Consider the following 11,839-nt stretch of genomic DNA (forward strand, 5'->3'; position numbering starts at 1 on the left):
GAGCTGTACTATAAATTAAAATCTACCCTTCCCTGATAGCAATGCTCCCCTGGAAGCTCTCCTAACAGGTGACCTTTACTCTCTCAGGCTCTGAGAACTTAAGTTCTTAAGGAGCCCTGAGCTACAAGCAATATCCTGCCTCCATCCCCAGTGCTGCTCATCCTCTTGTAGAGAGTTCTTCCTTCTTTGAGATTCCTGCTGTTCCGCTTATCCCCCACACCTGCTGCGGTCCTTGACTGACTTCCTTCAGTACGATTTTGGCCCTTCTTCTCTGATCACCCAATTTTTCCCACATTCCTGGGAGATTTCCTCATCCATATGGATGATGTCTCTAGTCCAGTGACTCCCATCCTCCACTGCCTTCTCCTCCCCTGCACCTCGTCCACAGTCCCACTCTGGAAAAGGCCCCAACATCACACTCACCAAATCAAGCACCACCTTTCTGATCTTCCAGCTTGCATGTTGCCCTATCCCTAATCTAACATTCTTATTTAACCACACTGTACCTCCAATAACCTCTGACCTTTTATTTCTTCCATATTCATCAGCCCCTTTTGCTCTTCCAAGCAAGCAAAAATTCATAATCTTTTGTCCACTCTCTTCACAAAACCCCAAACTTGCTTGCCATCTCCTATCCCCTGCCACACTCAAGTGGAAAGAAACCAAACCTGAATGAATGCAACAGTTCACTACTCCACATTTCCAAGGAGATGGTACCAGTATAAATTCCCAATCACGGACCCCGCTGGGCCTTTGGTGCTGGAGTTATGCAGTCAACTTGCTCAGTCCCTCTAGTTCTATTTCAGATCTCTGCTCTCCTCAAATCTCCATTCCCTGCCTTTGGCCCCATAAGGTGACCTCACATCCTGCTTAAAAGAAAAACTAGGTGTTCTCAGATGCCAATGGCCTCCCATTTCTGCTGCCAAGCCATATTCATCCTTCGAATGTGGAGGTCGCTCCTCCAATTTAAATTCAGGGCCGCCTCATCTGCCTACTCTAAATCTCATCCCCTCCCCCCTTCTCAGAATATACAGTGGACACTCCTTTTCTTCCACCTTCTTCTCAATATCTTCCACTCTACTGCATCCTATCTTAAAACTCTCACTTGACCCAATTCTTCACTCTAGTTCCTTTCTCATGTCTCTACTTTCTGACAAAATCTCTCAAAACTGTTACATATACACATTGCTGCCTTTCCTCACCTCCTCCTCAACTCACTCCAGGCTGGTGTTTGTTCCCTCCACTGCACCTAAATGGATCTCACTATGATCCTCAGTGACGTCTTTATTGCTAAATCGAATGGACACTTCTCAATCTTTAATCACCTCAACCTCTCAATTGCATGTTACACATCTGACCATTCTCTTTTATGGAAATGTATTCTTCCCTTCATTTCCAAAACTCTGACCTGCTTTGGTGTCCTTCATAGCTCCAGCTCTCCAGCCTCTCTCATTCTCCTTCATCATCTCATCTGCCTCTGTCTAACCATCAGAAGTTTTTCTTCTGAAGTTCTTCTGAAGAAGAAGGAAGTTTTCTTTTGTGAACTCAATGTGATGTGACCCAAGTTTCCATCCTAGGCCCCCTTCTCCTCTCAGTTTACATTTCTCCTTGGATGATCTCACCTGCTCGCTTGGTTTCTATTACCATCCATAACGTATGGATTCCAAATTTACACCCCAACTCTAGTTCTGTACTCTGAACTCCAGGCTTAATGTCTCTGCTAATAGAAACTTTAAACTCAACATGGCCAAAATTAATTCATGACCATAGCCTCCAATCCTTTAGCCTCTCTTGTATTCCTGCACTGTTCCTTATCACAGCACATGGCAACAGTGATCATTCAGTTCCTCAACCTAACTATTTAGGAACCAGCATTGAGACCGACCAACCTGTCCTTCACTCGCCCATATCCAATCGGTCATCATGTTTTTTTCTTCACTGCCCTTAAATATCTTTCAAGACCATCAACTCTGTCTTTTCCACCACGTTCCCTATCCAAACTGCCATCATCTACTGCCTGGTCTCCCACACATCTACTCTTCTTTCCTGAGTCTAAACCATTCTGACAGAATCTAAACTACAGCCAGTGAGAGCTTTCTAAAAACAATACACTGGCCACATCACTGTCCCGCTTAAAGTCACCCCTCTTTTCTCGTAGCATAAAGATTAAAATCCTGAGGATGGCCATCGCCTACCCTGTAAGCTCCACCTTGTGATACACTCTGCCTTCCTCTTGTGTGTCTCAGCCTCACTGATCTCCTTTTTAGTTCTAGGGACATACTCTGAGCCTTCTCACCTGCCTTGGCTTCAAGGACCCTCTCACTTCTTACCTCTATACTTCGACTAGCTAGGGCCTATTCATCCTCTAAATCTGAGCTTAAATTTCACTATGTTAAGAAAAAGACCTAGACCCTCCCGAATAGGTCTGATTTCCCTGTTGTATGCTCTCTTTACTTATCACTTAACTAAACTGCAAATAAGTAATGTCATTCTCCCTCATTAAAATGGATGCTACATGAAGCATATATAGGTTTGGGGTCTTCCTTATTCACCCGTATATCCCTCCACTTGACATTGTGCCTTGACCAGAGTATCTGCTCAATAATAACGTTTTGGAAGTATGAATGAATGAAAGTTTCCATACCTTTGAATTTGCTGCCTTCATGCCCTCCCCTTCTTATCCATCTGACAAATGTTTAACCATTCCTTAAGTCTCAGCTTCGACATGGTTCCCTTTAAAGCCTTATTTAAGAGTCAAAGCATCCCCTGATAAGTGTTCTAGGACCTGCAGGTGGACGGAAATGTTCCTTTCCTGTACTTTCATCTCACTGTCCTATTCTCCTCACTTCTGCTGCTGCCTCTGACCATCATACTCTCGCCTCCTCTTTTGTAAGTGCACCCTATTTATCCTTCAAGGGCACTGGCTCCAAGCAACCATCCCTAATAGGAAGAAGAATCTCTCTAGAGCAATTACGTATACATTCTCCTGTTCAATTATCCCTTCCTGTCTTCTCTTTCCCACCGAGATATTCTACCCCGTCTTATCTCTTATGTTCAGTTACTGCACCCTGGCCGTGTGTCCTTCACAGTCACGGTATTTTGTCTTAACTCTCTCGTCCAGTTATTTCATCCTTTCTTATCTCTCTGCTCATTTATTGCATCCTGTCTGATCTCTTCTGCCCAGTTATTCCATTCTGCCTTATCTTTCCCGCCTAGGTATTGCATCCTGTCTGATCTCTCCCATTCATTTTTGCACCCTGTATTATCTCGCCTGCTCATTTATTGCATCCTGTCTTCTCTTCCCCTCATTTATCGCATGTTTTCTTATCTCTCCTCTTCCATTACTGTATCCTACCTTGTCCTTCCCATTCAGTTATTGCATCCTGTCCTTTCTCTCTCTTTCCCTCTCATTTATTGCATGCTTTCTTGTCTCTCCCCTTCAATTACTGCATCTTGTCTTATCTCTTCTGCTCAGATGTTCTATCCTGCCTCATGGCTCCTGTTCAGTTAATGCACCCTGTCTCTCTCTCCTCTTCAATTCTTGCAATCTGTCTGATCTCTCCTGTTACCCAAGGAAATTCCAGAATTTAGATTGATCAGTCTGGTTTACTCATTTAAAGAAAAAGAGTTGTATTTATTCACATTTTACTTCTGAATTTTGCCCAACTACAATATATATTTAGGGAAAAAATAGTTTCTTAAAACTTTTCTCTTACTTTCAACACCTTCAAAACCAATGGGCAACTGTTTACACAGTGACATTTATAGAAATGCAAAACATCCACAAACAACCAGCACAGGAATACTAAAAGATTTACTTCATTTCCCCTACACAACTGCCTCTTACTTCTTTACAATTCTCTCTTGTTGATATCCTGCCACTTGGGAATATAATATATTCTCCTCCTACCAGTACTTCCAATTGTGTAGAAGATACCAGCTATCAGCACGGACGGCAACACTTTATTGGTACTTGTTTTCTGGAATGGGACACTTAGCACCATACGTAAGACTTGAACAGAAAAACGATCCTAGACGTGTGTCTTGCTGTCTAACTGGAACTAAGAAGGACAGAGAATTTGAAAAGATTTAAGTTAAAATTAGATTTGTCCCACTGATTTATTTTTATTACAGTTCACCAATACATGGGAAAATAGATTGTCAAATATTAATTATTAATGTTGCCTGCATGGTGGGGACAGCACATGACTTCTTACACATAAGAGTAGGAATGTCAGCTAATACCTGGCGGGGAGCAAGAGTGAGCCAAACAAGTACATACCAAGCCCTGGGAATCAGGGAGTCCCTAAAGAATGAAAGAGAATAATTAGAAAGAGCTGAATGATTCTGTCTCCCCATTCTTTTCCCATCTAGACTTGCTTCCCCAGGAATCTGTGTGCATCTGAGTTAATTTTAACACCTAGTAGGTGCTCCTGTATTCACTCTATTCAAGGAAGTGGAAAGGTGTAGACGGCTAGAAGGGGTGGGTGATAAGCGAGCAAAACTTACGTGTCGTGTAGGGACAAATTATTGATGTGCTCCCAAGACAGAATTTCTGAAAAACATCTTCAAGGCTCTCCCTACATGCTGTGGCACAGAAAACACAAGTCTCTACATTTCTCTATCTCTTTAGCATCATGTACTTTGCATAGATTTGTGTATCATGGGGTAGTTTGCTTATGGCATCCTGGTTTTGGATATGCTGGCTTGGTGGGCAAGGTTATGGCATGTTCAACAACAGGACAACATAACACCACATGCAGTTCTCATAAAATGCAGCTTTCACAAAATGTAAATCAGTAATTTGACGGGAGGTCTCTCATTTATCATTCTGTTAGCTGTTTACTTCTGGCATAGCTTTCATTGTGTCAGTAAAATCACTAAAAAAACATGGAATCTCGGAGTTGGAAGGGACACTAGAGGCTGTAGAGCTGGTGACTAGGTGACAGTCTCGGGGGCGGCCCTGCCTGGGCCGAGTCTCCGCTCCACCATACACACTAGCTATGTGATCCTGGGCAATTTATTGAACCAGACTGCAGCTCAGTCCCTTTTCAGTAGACAGCATAATGGCATTTTCTACTCTTGAAGTTTGCATGAGGATCAAATGAGGCAAATCAAATACTGAGAATATACACGTGGCTCTTGGTAGACACTGAAGATACAGACCTATTTTTCCTTCACTCACTTCCCCACAATTGTCCCTGCTTGGAATGCTCTTCATTCAGATCTCTTCAGAGGTAATTCTTTCGCATGATTCAAGTCTTGGTTCAAAGAAGTCTATCTTGCTTGCCACACCAATGTGGCCCCCTGCCTACAGTAATCTCTACCTTGTTACTCTAACTTACACTTCTCATAGCACGTCACATAGAATAAAAAATACATCTTTAACTTTTTTTTTAATGAATTCATTGTATCCACCACCCCCTTCCATCAAAATGTCAATTCCAAGAGAGCACGGACTTCTTTTTTTAAACTCTTGTATGTCTGCCCAATAAATACCAATTAAATGAATAAATACCACTATGGAAAGCATTTCTATACATGATAATGAGTAAAAAACCAAGTTGAAGACCATCAGTATATATAATCCCATTTGTATAAATAAATATATATATACACCCTATACATTTATATACAAATATGATATATTTGTATATAATACACTATATATTTGCATGTGTAGAAAATTAGCTCTGGGGAATAGTTTGAGGTAGCTGAGTATATAGTCATCACTGCCCTTGTCATGATCAAGATCTGTACATTCACAAAAATCTCAACCTCAAGCATCCCATTCAGTCTCTGCACAAATTACCAAAGCATACAAGGAGAAATAAATAATCTGAATAGATGCACATCTATTAAAGAAATTGAATCAATAATTAATAAGCTTCTAAAACAGAAATCATCAGGTTCAGATAATTTCACTGGTGAATTCTACCTAAGATTTAAGGAAAAATAATATCAATTCTCCACAATGTCTTCAAGAAAAAAGCAGAGGGAGCATTTTCTAACTCATTCTATGGGGCCAGAATGACCTTACTATCAAAACCAGATAAAGATATTACAAGAAAGAAAAACTATTTCAGTGTCTCTTATGAACATCGATGCAAAATTCCCCAACAAAATATTAGCAAATCAAATCCAACCACATATGAAATAATCACACATCACCACCAAGCGGGATTCATTCCATTCAATCTCTAACACCGCCTCTTCTTCCAGCTCACCTACTCCAGATATCCCATCATCTCCATTGACCCCTACCACTTTTTCATTGTTCTGATATGTTCTTTCACCTCCTTCTTTAACCAGGCCTAAATTTCATGGCCCAACATTATAATAACTCACTCGAAAAGATTCTTCACTCCGTTGGCCTTCTCTCTAAATTTCACTTGCCTGACAAAGTCTCACCTTGGTTAAACCCAGATTCTCTATGGCTACATCCAAGCGTCTGAACTTGCTGGAGAAAAACAGATCCGCTAACCTGGTCTCACTTTAACTACAAGATTATAACTCAGTACTCCTGGGCGAGCCTCTCCCTCTTCAAAGAGAACACGTCACACCTTCTCTCTGTATACCCACTACATCTCCTTCAACTGTCCTCACTCTCAGCCAGTGACCTTGCCTCATACTTCACTGAGAAAACAGAAGCAAGCAAATAGGAACCCCCTCATCTTCCCACCATCAAATCTATCAGCTAACCTGCATCTCGCTCTCACTCTCCGTCTTCTTTCCTAACCTAACCCTTGTCCATGTTCCCATCAGAGCCTCTGGACTCCAGTCCCCCTTGCCTTGCTGCTCACAATAATTCCCTCTTCTCCTGTGTCATCAGTTTGTATTAACTCTACAGAATCCTCATCATCAACACAAATATGCTTAGTCTCTCCCCTTTTTTAACAAACTTTCCCTGGACCCCATGTCTGCCCCCAGGCATCACTGTATTTATTAGCTACCCTTCTCAACAATCCTTTTGTTCTCTGGCTTTTGTTATGGGACATAATACTTGCCCCTAGCTGTTGAATCACCCCCAGGTTTTGTTCTCAGAGAACACAGGTACTATAAAACAAAGGATGCTGTGTTCCTTCCAGATTCTAAATTCCTGACCCTCAAAATCCATAGGCATGATAAAATGTTTGTTTTAGGCCATCATCTGGGGCAGTATGGTAAGTCAGCCACACTAACAGGAACACGGCCCAAGCCACCATTATGATCCATCTACACTGTGGCAGTGAGTAGCCTGCTGCCTCTCCTTGGCCTCCCCTTGCTGCCCTGCAATCTACATTCAACACAGGCACCAGAGTGGTTCTTTTAAATCTTCAGTCAGACCACACTGCCCCCCTTCCTAAAATTCTCCTCTGGCTCTCCATCTCATTCAGATTAAAAACCAAGTCCTGACATGGTCTCACAAGCTCCTACGTTAACTGACCCTTCCCACTCCGTCTGCCGCCACGCTACCCCTTGTCCCCTGACAGTGTGCTTCTGTTTCAGGCTTCTTCACTGATCCTTCAACACTTTAGGGTACTCCAGCCTCAGGACCTTTACATTTTCTGTTCTCTCTGTCTGAAATATTCTTCTTCTAGATACCCACATTGCTTGTTTCTTAACTTCCCTCAAGCTTCTATTCAAATGTCTGTCACCTTCCATGAAAAGCCTTCCAAGATCGCCCACCTTGGTACAGTTCTCCCTTTCCCCCTTACTCGGTTTTATTGTTCCTTTTAGCATGTAGTGTCATCTGACTTCTTTGTCTGTGTATGTCCACCCCCATTGACTGAAGCATGAGCTTGGCCAGTTTGGGTAATTTATTGGTACACAGTGGACATTTAGTAAGTATGTGTAGAGTAGAAAAGCGAGTGAATGACTCTACCCACACCCTGGAATGAGAATTCTGCTCAGTGTTATAAACAACCGACTTAAAATGAATATGCAACTTCTCTTCAACAGTGATGACGCATTGGGAGTCCCAGACAAATTTTTAAAAAGACAAACAACAAATGTGACTTGCCGAATCTCAAGGGGTTTCGTTGAGGCTGTGCTGCTATGCCAGATACCACAGAAGCTAGGACTGGGTGCCAACTATAATTTTTGGACAAAATTCATCTAATAAAACCATAAAACAACAATAATAATCTTGTTCGCTGACATTTCCTAGCCACCATCTCTCTGCGGTCCTTTACTACCATCTGGACTCCCGTGGTACATTCAGGAGTGTCAGCATGTCATTGTGACCTTTACTTGGAATTACAAAATGTCTGCTTCAGCAGCCCCTGGTATGTGTGTGTGGGTGTATGTCTGTGGGTGTGTATATTTAAGAATTAAGTGATTATATATAACCTCCAATAATAATCATCTGTAATGCCTTTATTACTCATAAAGGCAGTTTATACTATAGATTGTTTACATAGCCTAATTTAATTCATACAACTCTATAGGATAAAGGGAATCTCAGGTTTTCACTAAATTTATGCTTTTAGTAGATGAAGGAGTCCAAGATCACAGAATCCTATAACATTTCCAAATCTGCAAGGATAATGGGGGGACACGCAAGGGAGAAGCTCTTATCCAAACTGCTTAAACACAGCATCCAAATCACAAAGAACCACACAGATACAAGAAGGCTTAGCACTGTTTTCCTGTATTTCCTGTTCACACAGTCCTTAGAGAAGCAGGTATAAGGGAAAGGCCTCTCCCTCATTCAGCGCTGCTACTCTTCTGTCCTTGTCCAAGCTCTGCAAGGTTCTCTGACCCATTCCTGGTGGTCTATGCCAGTCTCCACAAGACCCCTGCCCCGTTTCAGAGCTTTCAAGATCTGGATGATCAGTCGGTCTCTGCAGTTTGTCAAAGCTCTGTGTTTTAGGTACAGTCCTCACTAGCTATAGTTGCATAACTCAGCCTGTGTCTTGGTCCCATCCACAGTGTCTTCTTCGATCTTTTAGTTCTAAAAGTGGTGGGTGTGCTTGATAATATAGTTATTATGTCTAGAATTTAGGTACCAAGTTCCAAAAGAAGTAAAAATAAATGAGTTGTGAAAATCTTAACATAGAAAAAAATCAGAAGACATTTCCTCTTTCTTAGACCCCCAACATTTTGTGTACATTGCTGAACTTCTGAGAGTCATTTCCACAGAGATTTTTTAGAAAATAAAAATAATGTCTGCCTTCCACAGGATTGTATCAAAAGAAATTTTAAAAAAAGTATAAAAGATTCAGTCTGTTAATGTGTTAAAGAGAAAATTCTAACTCAATAGGATGCATAAAAATAGTGATCACATTAATCAGTAATTTAAGCTAGCAGATGATAGTAAAAAATATCACATCGGATCTCAGGGACACACTTAGAGTAGATAGATTTCCCGTCATATTGGGCAACAGCTGTGTATGTGGCAAAACCACCAAAACTCAATTTACAAGTATCATGGGCATATGGCATACTCCCACTCATCTTCTCAATCCACAAGAGTTTTATGGATACCACGTCTTTCCTCCCACCTTAAATCAAAGTATGTAGTACCCACCTCATTAGGGCTACAGCTAGTCATGAGGATTTGCCCGTGAACTAGGGACGCATGTCTGTGTCTCCTTCCATTATGCAGGGGAAACACGCGTGATCACCACACGGCATCCTGGTGTCCCCTCAGTGAAAACAAATGAGCTGGACGTAGCCATGGCAAGTTCTTCAGAAAAGGTACAGAAGTGTTTATATCTGTTCTAAATCCCTTACGAGGCCTGCACTGGTCTACTGCCACTGCCTAACCCGACAATTCGTTTTCTCCATCATGTTTAGCTTTTCAGACTTTAAAAGCATCTATCGCCAGTGTTTCTAAAATCGGGACCCTGGCTAGGAATTTTCTGCCTTAATATCTATCACTCACTGCTTCCAAAGACAGTGTCCGATCTAAAATTCATCCCAGCTCCTTAATGGCTTTAAGTGCTAAAAACCAATTAGTCCTAAGTTCCTCACGTCCAGCTCGTTCTGTTGGACCAACTTTAGAGGCAGGAGAGTAAGTGGGGGCCTGGCTTTGAACTCCATGGTGAATGATGTAACAGCGAAGCTGGAGAAACAGTCTTAGAAGCCCTGAATCCCTGTCCCCTATCAAATGCCTATAAAGAACTCTAGGTTATCCTCTGTCAAATTATTTATAGGTGACAAGAAATATTTCTAATTATATCCATTCACAGCCACAGTCAGTGAATATTGTGCAAAGAGATTTGCCAAAAACGGTTTTGCCAAGTAGGTTCCAGTTCGGACAGCTGAGGCGGCAGCTTGTGCTTGCAGAACAGTCTCTATAAAAGTGGAGCCCACATGCCTTGGTCCCGTCCTTCTTCAAAATTCCTCAAGGTATGTATACGTGGAGGGCATCTGGCTGGTTCTACAGTCCTGGTGGTGAGGACCATTCACTTAAGGGAGATGGCTACTCTTTCCAAATTTTAATTTTTCTTTCCACCATGCCTAAGAATGACACGGTACACAATATAGTTACTTGTATTTTGTGATTAAGTGGAAAAAAGAAGAATCTACATTCTCTTAGTTTTTTTTTTTTCTTTCAACAGTAGTTGTCTGCTTTGAGCCTGCCACCGTCTTCATCTGGTAACACACGAGGTAAGAGTGATTTATTACTGCACTCTAAACAACAAAGGGATCTCTACTGCTAAGTCCTAAAGAGCTACCATTTTATTTCCTGGTTTAGTGATGGGAATAGGGTAATACAAGGAGCAGCTGTTCTTTAAAAATGGCTTCGCGTAAGATATTGACTTTTCAGACCACTTACCCACGCGAAATTTAATGACTAGTCTCCTTCATGTGCTGTTAGCACTTCAGAAAGAATGCCAACAATCACGTGTAATATTCTAATGTGGACTGCTAGTCCAACTTAACCAGGAAAGCTGTATTATAGAGACCATTTGGTAAAATCAACAACACGTTGGTCGCGGAGTCAAAATTTCCAGGTGCCAATCCAGGCTTTTCACGAGCTCTGGCTGCCCGAGGGAAGCCAGTTGGTTTTACGGGTCTTTAAATACAGTGTACCGCGGTGGAATTAGCACTGGCCCTGGATGTAGGGGAACAGGTTCGTGCCCCAGCCCCGCCGTCACACCTCTGTGGTGCTGCATGACCCCTTCACCTTTCTGGGTCTTACTTTCCTTATCAGTAAAATGAGGACACCACATTCTAGGTGACTGCTAAGCTACTTCCCAGCTCTTGCCATCTATAACCTAAACCAGTCGTTTCCAAGTTCTCCTCCACAGAATCAAAACATTCAATGGACCTCCCCCCGACCAACTCCGCATGTTGGGACCTGTACTTTTAGTATTACGTTAGAAAGATACATAATGATGAAAAACAGCTACACATTTAATACATTTTTAATTAGTTTATATTTAATGGGAAGCTATAGTCACTTAGACTTTCTAACAGAAAACACTGTTTGTTTGATGATGTTGCTTGCTCAAACTGGAGGCAATTATCGCTGTCCAGATGGATTCAAGAGTCCCCTGCAACAACCCTGAGGATCCTTGGGGGCTTGTGACCCCACAGGTCGGGAAACCACTGATCTCAGACATGAGACGGCAAGGGTGACTTCCTTTCTGTGTTCGGTGAATACACTGCATTACAGTAATCTCTACGTGGTAGTGTGCTGTTAATCCAAAATGGCCTTGTGTAAAAACACAGAAACAAAAAATAACATTAACAGGATAAAATTTTTCCTTCGAAGAAAAAAACTGTTAAATATTTCATATTTGTCCCCTGGAAATATGTTGAAATTTCACTGGATCATCAAGAGGTTTTCATAGGTGTGAACGGGACTGATTTTAGAGCTAGAATATGTGGCAAATTCCACATCTAA

The 11,839-nt window shown here is 41.8% G+C and overlaps 1 long non-coding RNA gene across 2 annotated transcripts in view; it reads right to left on the reverse strand.

The window, feature by feature from the left end:
• Positions 1 to 11,274: 11,274 nt before the first annotated feature.
• LOC109245868 (uncharacterized) overlaps positions 11,275 to 11,839 on the reverse strand; it is an 80,114-nt gene continuing 79,549 nt past the window's right edge. For both annotated transcript variants that reach the window (XR_002071128.2, XR_002071127.2), the window contains exon 3: positions 11,275 to 11,647. This is a non-coding gene — a long non-coding RNA (uncharacterized LOC109245868). The remainder of the gene's footprint in view (positions 11,648 to 11,839) is intronic.

Source organism: Panthera pardus, unplaced genomic scaffold (genome assembly GCF_024362965.1).
Source record: "Panthera pardus isolate Hobbes unplaced genomic scaffold, ASM2436296v1 HiC_scaffold_3, whole genome shotgun sequence".
Taxonomy (NCBI): domain Eukaryota; kingdom Metazoa; phylum Chordata; class Mammalia; order Carnivora; family Felidae; genus Panthera; species Panthera pardus.